This window comes from Geotrypetes seraphini, chromosome 1 (assembly GCF_902459505.1).
Source record: "Geotrypetes seraphini chromosome 1, aGeoSer1.1, whole genome shotgun sequence".
In the NCBI taxonomy this organism is placed as follows: Eukaryota; Metazoa; Chordata; class Amphibia; order Gymnophiona; family Dermophiidae; genus Geotrypetes; species Geotrypetes seraphini.
Window position 1 is genome coordinate 146,603,293 of NC_047084.1, and position 14,053 is coordinate 146,617,345.

Here is a 14,053-nt window from a genome sequence, read left to right on the forward strand (position 1 = left end):
TGATAGTCCTGTCCCAGTATGGCAATGCTTATGTTCTTACCTTATGAAACTTAAAACCAATAGCCCTGTAGCAGCATCCTGTGTACTGTCACTGTCTCTCTCTCAGAGTAGCTATTTATTCAGTTTTGAGTTGACCACATTTTATGAAATAGATTTATTTAGTGTGTGTTTAGCAAAAAGAACATGGATGTTTAGGTTTTCAGGGTGCTCATGATAATGGCCCTTGACTAGATCCTGAGCTACAGCAATTTCAAACTGTATAGTACCGTATCAATTGTGTTAAATGATTTTTAAAATTTTTTTTGTTTTTCAAAAGCAATACAAAAACCAAAACAGATTATCATGGATACATGAGCCGTAACACACCCAGTCCATCAATTGTAACAGGTTGTACAGCAGTTCTTCAGTACAAGACAAAATATTTCAAACCAGAGCACTATCCCTCCCCCCCAAAAAAAACACAACTAACCATAGATAGGTAGGTGTGGAAAATTAAATGCGCATAGAGAAGTGTGTTCTATTATTTATAGCACAAAAATATAACCCTTTAGATAATAGCCAATACTATCCTGAAATTAATACTAAAGAATTGGCTAGCACACTTATTCCCTTGGATAAAAAGTCTGAATTGGGAAGGAATCAAAAAATAGAAAAGAATGAAAAAACTTATTTAAATAATGGACATCAGTATGAGCCCTTGATGGATAAACGGGAACTTATGGCTCAGGCGGTATCTCATAGGTGACCAGCATCAGACCACAGTCTAAATGAGAACTGCCTCGTACATCATTTAGTCCATTGTGAAATTAGTAAACCTGTAAATGAAATCACACTCCCTGAAAATAAGAAATCTTCAGACTTGTACACCAGGGGAGAAAGGTGAAAAAGGAACCAAAATACATACACTCCCTAGAAACCAACCCGATAAATAAGATAATACAATATAAAGTGCAAAGTGATGAATAGCAGGTGCAGGTGATCGAGGCAAACAGCATGTAAGAATTTAAGAGCAAATGGGATGCCCATGTGGGATCCCTTAGAGGGTTAAGCCAAGGGAACCTGTCACCAGGAGTGGGATCCCTAGGATAGTAGACTTGGGGGTGGTCAGTAGAGTGGGCAGACTTGATGGGCTATGGCCCTTATCTGCCGTCATCTTCTATGTTTCTAGTAATATACTAAGAAATTGAATCTAAAATACAATTCAAGATAGAGAACAGAATTCGATAAAATATACTACTAAATACCAAGTGCAAGAGCTCACTAGCAATTCATGATATTAGAAATCACAAAAAAATCACAAAATATAATAAGAAAGTAAAGTGCAAAGTGCAAAAGCTCACTAACATATAAGTGGGTTGTACTACTCGCAGCATAAGGACGAGGTTAATTGAACACCGTAGCTGTTTAAAAACAGGCAAATCTACTGCGCCTATGGTGGCCCATAATATGATTTATCAACACAGCTTTTCTCAACTATGTTGGTGTATTTTAGAACAGATTTCTACAAATATTGATGGGGACAGACATACTTATTCTCCTATTGGACTTAATGAAAATGTAGACAAATGTTTTACTAATTGACTTTTTTCTCAGTTCCTCTTTTGGTAGTCAGTGATTTACTCATGTTTATTCCTCTACGGAGGCTTTTTTTCCTTTTCAACTTTTTTGTACTCCTTCATTTATTGTTTTTTCAGTAGTTTATATATATTCTTTTCAGCAGTTTACATATTTTCTTATTTGCTTTTGGCACTCTTATGCATGATGACATTTTTTCATCATCTCATATTTCGAGGGCGTTGCCTACGTGAGGTCTTCAAGGTGTTCTTAAATCCCAAAGACGTCATTCTTTTTTCCTTTTCTGTTCCAGCGTTTTGATTTCCGTACGCTGTGGAACTTTGGATCGACAGGCCCAAGCAGCTTATGTCAGTTTTTTCACCTATTTGCAAGCAATCCCCGTTTCTGACGAAGAAGCGAAACGGAGCTCTGTCGAGTGGTGATATTTATTGATCGGTGATACTTATGAGTGGTGACGTTTTTGACTGGTGATATTCATCCTATGTGTGATTTCGGAATTTGAGTGATGATATTCAGTGACTAGCAATGCTTCTGGCATTAGTGTTGAATGTTATTCTTAACTTATTCTGATTACAAATGAACCTTCCTATGAAATGAAGAAGTGCTTTGATTGAAAAACGCCATTCTACAAATGGCGTTAGGGACTTATTAATTTCTGCAGTGTTATGGATATGTATTTTTTCATTCATTCAATTACTTATTTTCCTAATTTTGTTGGACTCATGAAGTATGTTCTTATGGATTTCTTAGGACTTGATTATTTGTAATTGATTTTTTCATGAGTTTTCCTTATAATCTTTTTCTCGTTAAGCAATTTTACGAATTATTGTCTAGAGCAGTGTTCTTCAACCACCGGTCCATGGACCAGTGCCGGTCCACAGAAATTTCCTGCCGGTCCACAGGGCCAGCACATGCATCAGGCCCAAAACAGTGTTCTTCAGCCGTCGGTCCATGGTGCGATCGATGTGGCATTATCTTCGAGCCAGCTCCCTCTCCCTACTGATTCAGTGCACAAAGCCACGGGTAGTGGCTCCTACACGCGTCTTGCGCCTGAACCGGAAGCCGCCTCTCTGACGTTGCAACGTCAGAGGGAAGGCTTCCAGATAGGCACGGGACGCACAAGGTACAATTAGTACTATTATGGGGGCGGGGTCTGGGGTGGAGATTGGGTAGAGATGGGCGGGGCCTGGCCCACAACTTAACCCAGTGTTCTTCAACCACCGGTCCACGGACCGATACCGGTCCACAGAATAATTATTTTTATTTCTGCCGGTCCATAGGTGTAAAAAGGTTGAAAACACTGGTCTAGAGAATGTATTTATTATAGAATTTTAAAATGTTTTCTTGAATTGCTATGGGAATGTATGTTTTGTTCACAGCAGTAGTTAGTCTTTTGGGCCCATTTTATGTATGAGGATTGAGTTTATTTATCTATTTATTTATCATCTTATGGTTGGTTAGTGGGTCTTTACTAAGACAATCCCTTTTCTTTAGCATAATATGAATTGTTAGTGAGCTTTTGCACTTTACTTTCTTCTTATATTTGAACTTAATTTCTTTCTTTGTGATTTCTAATATGAATTGCTAGTGAGCTATTGCACTTGGTATTTAGTAGTATATTTTATCGAATTCTGTTCTAGATCCAATTTCTTAGTATATTGCTATTCATCACTTTGCACTTTATATTGTATTGTCCTATTTATCGGGTTGGTTTCTAGGGAGTGTATGTATTTTGTGCCTTTTTCACCTTTCTCCCCTGATGTACAAGTCTGAAGATTTCTTATTTTCAGGGAGTGTGATTTCATTTACAGGTTTACTAATTTCACAATGGACTAAATGATGTATGAGGCAGTTCTCATTTAGACTGTGGTCTGGTGCTGGTCATCTATGAGATACCGCCTGAGCCATAAGTTCCCGTTTATCCATCAAGGGTCCATTATTTAAACAAGTTTTTTCATCCTTTTCTATTTTTTTGATTCCTTCCCAATTCAGACTTTTTATCCAAGGGTCTAAGTGTGCTAGCCAATTCTTTAGTATTACTATTATTTATAGGCCAGAATAGTGTTAAACTTGCTGTCTTTACACATCTTTACACATGGATTAAATTTTTATTTATGTAAAAAGTAGATCAAAGTCGGTTTGCAGTAAAAGTGCAGTGAACAAAGGACAAAGAAAAGTACCGTAGACAGATGTACAAGATGTAGGTAAAGTTTAAACAAACAAATTGTTATATACAGATAAACCACTTCTGTGTTTTGATCAACACATCTTCTTCAGGGGTACCATAAAATGGTGGTGTCAAAGAATACGCAACAAATATGCCTGATTTGTATACTATGAATTTTAGGGATGAAAATGTCCTGCTGAAGTAAGTAAAGCTTTGATCGAAACACAGACCGTGTTGGGTCCCATATTTTGTAAAAAATGGTTTATCTGTACGCAACAATTTGCTTCATCATCCAGAACTTAAATAAACTTTGCCTGATCTTGTACATATGTTTGCAGTACTTTTTTTGTCCTTTGTCAAAAGAAGATTCCACTTATACCTAAGCAGATTACAAAAATAAATAAATAACAATAAAACAATATACATAGAACACTTCATCACTTAATTCCTTCAGTCACTGCTTCTGAACCACTTGAAAAGCTTCTATAAAAACTTAGATGTTTTCAATAATTTTTTTAAAATTCTGAAAGTAGTTGTTCATTCTCAGTGGCCCAGATTATTCTAAAGCTTCACCCCTGCCACTGAAATAGCCATAGGTCTGGTACTAGCACACCTCACATGCTTTAACTCATCAACAGATAAATGAATGGTTGGTACTTGTGTCTAAACTTAGCTTATTTTTAGATTGTCAGTGGTCCTGAAAATCTTAAGTCAGAATAATGTGTTATCCTAGAACAAGCAGGCAGCATCTTCTTACATGTGGGTGACATCATTCACGGAGCCCAAAGTGTACTGTCACTTTAAATTTAAGCTTTGAGACTGCCCAACCATGCATGCGCAAGTTCCTACGTGGCTGATGCCAGCTCATGGTACCTCAGTTTCTTGTTTTCTGCAGAGCGAAGAAATTGGAGCTGGACTTCGTCCAAACAAGTTTGCCTTCCTGTTTTTTTCAATTTCTCGGCTTTGGTTTCTTTATTTTTGGTGTAGATACCATTTAATTCTTTTTCTGTTCTGTTACTTTTTTTCACGTTTCTTCTTCTCAATTTGGGCCTTGGCCCCTGTTTTCAGCCCTTGAGCAACTCGAAACACCACAGTTTTTTCTGTTGCGGTTCTCAAAATTGACTCTTGCTTTGGTTGCTGCGATTTTTCTGTCAATGTTGAAGCCTTCCAGTGGATTCAAGAAGTACACTCGTAATTGGGCCATCTCTATCACTGACCCGCACAAGTAGTGCATTCAGTGTCTTGGGACAGAGCATTGAGTGGACTCTTGTACCCGTTGTTTCATTTGGCAGAAGCATTCCCTTAAGGCTCAACATCTCCAGCAGGAGAAACATTTTGGGGAACTGTCCACAAAGTCTTCGGAAGCTAGGTCTGCATTGATGTACCAACATGACACCTCTCTTGACGTTTGACTTGGTGCCGACAATGGAAAAACTTGCTAAGAAGTCTTCACCATCGCAGCAAGCATTGCAGACACCTTCTGCATTGTGTCCCTTGATGTGTGCCAAGTATCGATGCCACCATTGATCCCAATCGGTGCAGGCGATGTCATCTCTGAGGCGTGCCTCTTCGAGGTCCCCAATGCCTTGATATCCTGCTGCACTAAAAGTACAGCATTCGGTACCGGTGCAGTCTATACAGGATTAACTGAAGGAGCTGCTTCATCAGGAGCTTGCCGCAGTGCTGCAAATGCAGTCAGCACCGGTATCAGCCCAGCCTGAGCATGGCGCATCGAAGCCCATTACCGACTCTCGCTCTCCTAATCATAGGTAAAAATCTCAGAGTATTGCGTTCCCACGGTACAGGATCTCATTCTCTATGAGGTTTGTGGAGACACAATAGAAGACACTACACAGAGGCTTATGTGTCACCAACAGAGTATGATTACTTTAGCGTGGTCAAATACCGCCAAAGCTTCATCATCCAGAACTTATCACTCTAAACCAGTGTTTCTCAACTCGGTCCTGGAGTACCACCCCCCCCCCCCATACCAATCAGGTTTTCAAGATAGCCACAATAAAGATGCATCAACATGATTTGCATACACTACCTCCATTATATGCAAATTTCTTTCATGCATATTCATTGTGGCTTTGACTGGCAAAGGAGTACTCCAGGACCGAGTTGAGAAACACTGCTCTAAACAATCATCCACCCCTTATAAGAGGCACTATCTGGCTACCTCATCTTCTTCCAAGGCTCCACCTCAAGAGTTTGAACTTGGCATTCTCAGAAAGCTCAAACAGCTCCTCAACAAAAGTCTACACAGTCTTTTTGAGAAGCTTCTAGAGGCACATAGCCACACTTTCTCCCACTCTATATCTACATATAACCTATCAGAGGTCATTTTCTACTCTTTCATCAATATTGGACTCTCATTACAACTGATACTTGGGTCCCGAAAATCATACAGGAGGGTTATTTCTTACATTTCATCAAAACGCTTCCAAATATCCCTTCAAGAGAGTCCTCTGCCAACTTTCAGCAGACTTCCTTTTTTAGCAAATCAGAGCTTTTCTAACATTCAGTGTCATAGAGCTAGTACCCCCTTCTCAGAAAAACCAGGGGTTCTACTCCAAATACTTCCTAATTCCAAAGATGATGGGAGGCCTTCATCCAATTCTTGACTTTCAAACTCTCAACAAATATTTGGTCAAAGAGAGGTTGCACATGCTGTCCCTAAGGACTTTATACCAATTTCTGGATAAAAACGAGTAGCTGTGCTCTCTAGACACCACCCCCATTCATCCAGCCCATAGGAAGTTAAGAACATAATATTTGCCGCTGCTGGGTCAGACCAGTGGTCCATCGTGCCCAGCAGTCCACTCACACAGCGGCCCTTAGGTCAAAGACCAATGCCCTAACTTTCACGTCAGGACTCATCATCTTCAGTACAAAGTGTTACCCTTTGGCCTAACTTCTCTCCCAGAGTCTTCACCAAGTGCCTAGTTGTGGTAGCAGCAATTCTTTGTTCAGATGGATTCCAAGCTTTTCCTTACCTGGATAACTAATCAAAGCTCAGACAGCTCAGTTGGCTACCAAAATGACCATAACTCTTCTAGAATTTCTAGGGTTTGAAGTAAATTACCAAAAGTCTCATCTTCAACTGACTGGAGTTCATTGGGGTGGTGCTTAACACAACTCTTTTGAGCTTACTTGCCCCAGCAGAGAAGAGACACCTTGCTTTGACTTTGCAATCACATTTCTGCTCTTTGAGCAGTTTCAGCAAGGCAGATGATGTGCCTATTAGGACACATGGTGTCCACTGTTCATGTAATCACCTTCATATGTCTCCACCTCAGACAAGCTCAGTGGAATCTATCGTCTCAGACCACAGACCCACTATCCCAAGGGATCAAAGTTTCCTCACCTTTTCGTCAGTCTCACCCTTGGTGGCTATGACCAGCAAATTTGTCCAGGGGTTGGTTGTTCCATGTACCTATGCACTAGAGAATGACACGGTGAAAAAATTGGTCCCCGTCACCGCCCCGTCCCCGTCACCGCCCCGTCCCCGTCTCACCATCCCCGTCACCGCCCCGTCCCCGTCTCACCATCCTCTTCACCGCCCCGTCACCGCCACTGCCACCCCATTCACCGCCCCGTCACCGCCACTGCAATCCCATTCACTTTTCTTTATTTACGTATAAAGGAAACATTCTTTAAAACTTTAAAACTTAGTTAAATATTAGTTAATAACTATACAAAAACAAAACACGCAGAGAAAAAATTAATTAATATAAATTCTCAAAACTGACACATTTTGATCACTAAATTTAAAATAGTTATTTTTCATACAGTTTTTCAATCACTAATCTTCCACCACCCCTGGGGCTAGCAATGCAAAAACAAACACGACATGTACTTTAAATGCTGCCGTGATTAGCATAGTGACCGCGGCTACGGCTGCAAGTCTCCCCTCCCCCCAGCGATCACGGCAGGAGGGCACCCAACCCCTCCTGTAGACCCCCCCAACGGCCCTCCCGACAATCGCAGCAGAAGGGTACCCAACCCCTCCTGCCGGTCCTCCCAATGGCCTCCCCTAAGATCGCCGGCAGGAGGGTACCCAACCCCTCCTGCTGGACCCCCCCCAACGAACCCTCCCACCCCGGAACCCCCTTAGTCTTACTTTCCAAGTTGGACCGGACGGCTCCTCACACGTATGGCCAGCAGGCTTGCCTCCGTCCAAATGAGGCGGGCCCGCCCCTACCCTGCCCAACCCACAGGATCCTAGGGCCTGATTGGTCTAGGCACCTAAAGCCACTCCCGCTATAGGAGGGGCCTTAGGTGCTTGGGCCAATCAGGCCCTAGGATCCTGTGGGTTAGGCAGGGGAGGGGAGGGGCGGGCCCGCCTCATTTGGACGGAGGCAGGCCTGCTGGCCAGACGAGCGAGGAGCTGTCCGGTCCAACTTGGAAAGTAAGACTAAGGGGGTTCCGGGGTGGGAGGGTTCGTTGGGGGGGGGTCCAGCAGGAGGGGTTGGGTACCCTCCTGCCGGCGATCTTAGGGGAGGCCATTGGGAGGCAGGGGAGGGGAGGGGCGGGCCCGCCTCATTTGGACGGAGGCAGGCCTGCTGGCCAGACGAGCGAGGAGCTGTCCGGTCCAACTTGGAAAGTAAGACTAAGGGGGTTCCGGGGTGGGAGGGTTCGTTGGGGGGGGGTCCAGCAGGAGGGGTTGGGTACCCTCCTGCCGGCGATCTTAGGGGAGGCCATTGGGAGGACCGGCAGGAGGGGTTGGGTACCCTTCTGCTGCGATTGGCAGGAAGGGTTGATCTGACAAATGAGGAGCACGGTGAAACACAGGTAAATAGCGGTTCCTAGAAGGGGGTACATTGGCCCGCAGGGACAAACCTGTTCACCATTTCCGCGGTCGGTGAATGGCCTTGTCCCCGTCACCGCAGCGACTGCTAGTTTTCTTCCCCGTTTTCGGCGGTGACCCGCGGCTTAAATGCGGTGGCCGCGGGTAAACCGTCACCGTGTCATTCTCTACTATGCACCAAAGAGTTCTCACGACAGACGCCTTAATGTATGCATAGGGAGCTCATCTCGATAGCCTGCTTACTCAAGGAGGCTGGATCACTCAGGAGAAAGCTCTTCATATCAACCTACTAGGGCTCTGTGCAATCCGTAATCACTGCAAACATTTCAGTATCACCTTTTCAACCAGGTGCTGCTTGTCCAAACAGACAATCGGGTAGCAATGCATTACATCAACAAACGGCTCTCTTCCCATAGAAATCTGGAAATTGGCGATTTCACGCAATATATTTCTCAAAGCAGTATACATCAAGAGGAAGTAGAATGCTCTGGCTGACAAGCTCAGCAGATTTCTTCAGCCACATTAGTGGGCTCTCAATTCCAAGTCCCCGCACCACATCTTCTCCATTTGAGGAACTCCTCAGATAGACCTATTTATGTTCCCCAACAATAACAAGTTACCTCAGTTCTGCTTCAGACAGTACTCCGTATCATCGTCTGGAGGCGAATGCTTTTCTTCTGGATTTGTCTCAAATTCCTGTATGCATTTCTGCCAATCCATCTTGTGGTAAAGACATTGTTCAAACTCAAGTGGGAACCAGCCACCATAATCCTCATAGCTCCTCAGTGGTCCAGACAACCATGGTACTCTTCTACTTCAAGTGAGTGGCAAGGAGCCTATTCCATTACAGATCTTTCCATCTCTGCTGACTCAGAACCAAGGTTCCCTTCTTCATCCCAATTTCCAGTCTCTACATCTAACAGCCTGGTACCTCTTGACATGCATATACAGTACTCCCCCACAAATTCACGGTCGGTGATTTGCAGTCCCGGTCATTCGCAGTATTTTCTGACCATGAATGACCGGGCAGGAAAGGGCAGCCGGAGTGCCGGCGAGTGAAGGTAATCACTCGCTGTATACTCCGACTGCCTCAATCTCTCTGCCCAAGTTGAGGCTATTATAGCAACTTCCAGGAAACTCTATTCAACAATTCTACTGCTTTAAGTCAACATGTTTTATCACATAGTGCAATCACCACCAGTTGGAGCCTAAAACTTACATTTCTTTGGTGTTAAACTATCTTCTGCATCTCTTCACCTCTGGGCTTAAAACCATTTGTCAGAGTTCACCTCAGTGCTATTGGTGCCTTCCATGTTCCTTTCAATTATAAACCTCTGGCTACTCATCTACTAATTTCCAGGTTTATGAAAAGACTCATGAGCTCCAAACCTCCTGCAGTTGTTTGGGATCTTAGTGTAGTTCTCACCATGGAACCTCTTGCAACTTCTCTTTACTTCATGTGGAAAGTAGTTTTCTTAATCTGTCTCACTTCAGCTTGATGAATCGGTGAACTCTAAATACTAGTCTGTGATCCATCGTACACAGTTTTTCACCATGACAAGATAGTTCTTCAAACTCCTGCTAGATTTCTTCCTAAAGTAGTCATGGATTTATCTCAATCAATCCATTGTACTACCTGTTTTCTTCTGAAACCCTCATTCTCACGCTGGTGAAATTGTGCTTCACACTTTGGACTGTAAATATGCCTTGGCTTACTATTTGGTGTGAACTAAGCCACACAGGACTTCACCTTAACTATTCTTCTCTTTTGTCCTCTTGAGTGTACCTGTAACCAAATGGACTATTTCCTCTTGGTTAGGGGACCTTCCTATGCTCAGGCTGGGCTACCGCTTGAGGGACGTGTTACAGCACACAAATTCAGAGCAATGGCAGCAGCAGTAGCCTTTTTGTGTTCTACTCCCATTGAGGATATGTGTGAAGCAGCTATTTGGTCCTCAATTCACATCTCACTACTGTCAGGAGACTTATTCCAGATGATTTGGCCAAGCAGTTCTATAGAATTTGTTTTCTAATTAAAAGCCAACTTTCCCTCCATCCCTTTGTGGTTAAGCTACAGCGTCCCACATGAGAATATGCTGCCTGCTTGTCCTAAGATAAAGCACAGTTACTTACCGTAATAGGTGTTAATCCGGGGACAGCAGGCAGATATTCTCACATCCCTTCCACCTCTCCTAGTTGGCTTAGCTTGAGGTACTGTGAGCTGGCTTCGGGTGGGAAGGCACTCGTACATGCATAGTGTAGGTAGTCGCAAAGCTCCTTAAAAGCTTAAAGCGACAGTAGACTTTTAGCACTGTCTATAGCGTGCTCCATGGATGATGCCATCCACCTGTGAGAATGTCCACCTGCTGTCCCCTGATAACACCTGTTACAGTAAATAACTGTGCTTTTCATGACTTGTGTAATATGAAGAGATGTTAACATTGAAGGGGTTAAAAAGAAAAGGAGGTGCTGAGACAGAGAAATTGTCATTGGTTACATGTGTCTTCTGAAGCAGTTAATCATGGATGTATGGAAAGAGACCACAATTTATTATCTTAAGTTCATGGATAGGGTGCATACATGATCACACTTACACAAGTAAGTAGTATGGCTGTAGGTTATTAGGTAAGATGAAAGACATTTTTGGTTATAGAAAACTACTATAATTTCATTTTACCATAAGTGAACATGATTTTTTTTAGTGGCCTGGTACTATGTCATGAAGAGAGATAATTCCAACTGTGCCAAAAGCTAATACAGCTTCTCTTCTGGTCTTAAAGGCAGCAGTGTATGTATAAATATGAAAAGAGATGTGATAAAATAGTATTATAGCTATATTTAGAGTAATAAATTCTAACAATATTAACAGCATTGTATCCTACTATGTTGACTTTAAAAAAAAAAAAAAAAAAGGTCCAGTTTGAATATGTTGTATATTGAGTTGATGCTTTTAGGTTTTTTGTTTGTTCAATAAAAGCTTGCTGATTGTGGTGTGTTTATAGTTTTTTTAAATTTTAAGACAGCTACAAAGCAAGCAAGCAAGCAAGCATCAGTACTGAAAATTAGATTTCACTGGTTTGAGTTCTAGATTATTGTATCAAATATTTTTACTTTGGGTGAACATTTTACACCTGGTATTGTACTACCAATTTTCTGGGTAAAAGACACTAATTTCTTGAATGTGGTACAAGCTCAGCCTTGATCAATGAGCTATAACACCCACCCTTTCAATTTTAATCTGCCGTTGCATAGCTCAGAGGTACAGGCAAAAAAAAACAACAACAACCCACCCTCACTAATTCCAAACAGGCATATAAATACTCAGAATGTACCCTGAAGTTTCAAGTTTATTGTTTGATTTACTACCCTCCAGAGACCTTTCAGAGCAGTTTACAATTTCTAAAATATTGTTAAAGATAGGATAAGGGAAAGATCACTTGGCATGGATTATTCTTACTTGTGGGCTAAGATAGAGGCAGTTATAGGAGGAAGGCTTCTTTAAAAATGAAAATTTTGAGATTGGATTTAAACTGTAAAAGATTGGGGCAAGATGCATAAACAGGCACTTTTCAGCCCAACTCAAAAATATCGGTAAGTCTTGAATCAAATTACACTGGACAACAACGTTTTTGCTTCAACATTTTTGGATGTATCTTACAGATTTTTGACTGCTGATCATGAAAATCATGTTTAAAAATTACATGTATGTTTTTAACAAAAAAGTACATTTTTACAATTTCATGTTATATTTTCAGGCTCATGTTACACCTTCTTTCTGTGGCGCCGTATGCCTGTAAGAAGCTTCCTGAATCACTATGTTGTGCTCCCTCCCTAGCAGCGTTCGAAGCCAAGCTAAAAGCCCACTTTTTTTGAATCTATTTTCACACTCACTGCTGTCAGCTACCTATACCCATTGTATCATTTCCTCTACCATAATCTCCCCAACCCTAAAATGTCCTGTCTAAATTAGATTGTAAGCTCCTCTGAGCAGGGACCGTCTATTGTATGTTAAAATGTACAGCGCTGTGCACACCTTTCAACGCTTTAGAAATAATAGTAGTAGTAGGATATAGTGTGGACATGTCCAGGCATACATGGGCTTGATGGATGCAGCCTGAAAAGGCTATATAAAAGCAATTTGCATACAGGGGTAATCTTCATTACGTGTCTGTCAGTTCAGGTGTATTTTGATGCTTCAGAGCATGGTATTGTCCATGTAACCTAATTAGTAAGCCAATTAATTGCTATAGGATGATTTGTGTCAGCAGCAATGTCTTGCTGATGTCACAACAGCTGTGATACGTTCTGCTACATTTGTGGTGAGTACATGCTTAAGCCTCAAAGACACACCATGACTAGACATGTTAAGAAAGCATATGAGCTGTACTTCGGTTGCAAAATTGGTGGCCTCCTACCATTTGTTGTGCAATTGATCTTAGAGCTTGGCTGTGAAGTACAAGAAAATCAATGCCATTTGCTATCCCAATGATATGGCGAAAACAGAAAGATCACTTGACAGACTTACTTCTGTCTGACAAATGTATCTGGGTTGCTCTGGTAAAATAAGAAAATCAACTTAATACCCCAATCTTCCTTCAGCCATGAGACCAGTGCCTCATGATGACAGTCTTCTGGTACTGAAGCCACTAGAGAATGGAAGATTAGGTTTATACATTAAATAATTTTATTTCTTTTAGTTCCTGAAGGATTCTATATGCTAGGTGTTCAATCGTAAGCCACAGTCCGGGAGTTGCAGAAATCCACAAGTTTTCTAGGCACATGCTCCACCCCTTAGCCTGTGAGTTAGCAAACATATCCAGTTAAATCCCAAAGCCAAGCAACATACCTGAACAAATCCATGAGAAGGGGGTATAGGGGTGAATCCCCATCAACATAATATTAAGTAATAAAGAGGAACAAAGGCAACTCAGAAAAACATTGAGGAACAATGTAGAACTGCTGTGTGAAGCGAGCAACCCAAGAAAGGCCTTTGGTAATGTGCATACTTACAGAAACTCCTCACAGGATCTGGCAACTTGCTGGAAATCTTCAAGCCTGTAAGGAGAGTAATCGAGGCAAGAAAGGAACAGGCTACACCAAACAACCGAGTGTATACAGAGAGAGCAGGTCATATGGAATCAAGGGACTAACAGAATGAAGATTATTGAAGGTATAAACAGCACAGTTACTTACCATAACAGGTGTTATCCAGGGACAGCAGGCAGCTATTCTCACATATGGGTGACATCATCGACGGAGTCTGGATGCGGACACCCTGCAAGCAGACTTGCTTGAAGAAACTCGAAGTTTCGAGTCGCCCGCACCACGCATGCGCGAGTGCCTTCCCGCCCAGCGCGTCTCCTCAGTTCAGATAGCTAGCAGAGAAGCCAACCTGGGGAGGTGGGTGGGTTGTGAGAATAGCTGCCTGCTGTCCCTGGATAACACCTGTTTCGGTAAGTAACTGTGCTTTATCCCAGGACAAGCAGGCAGGTATCCTC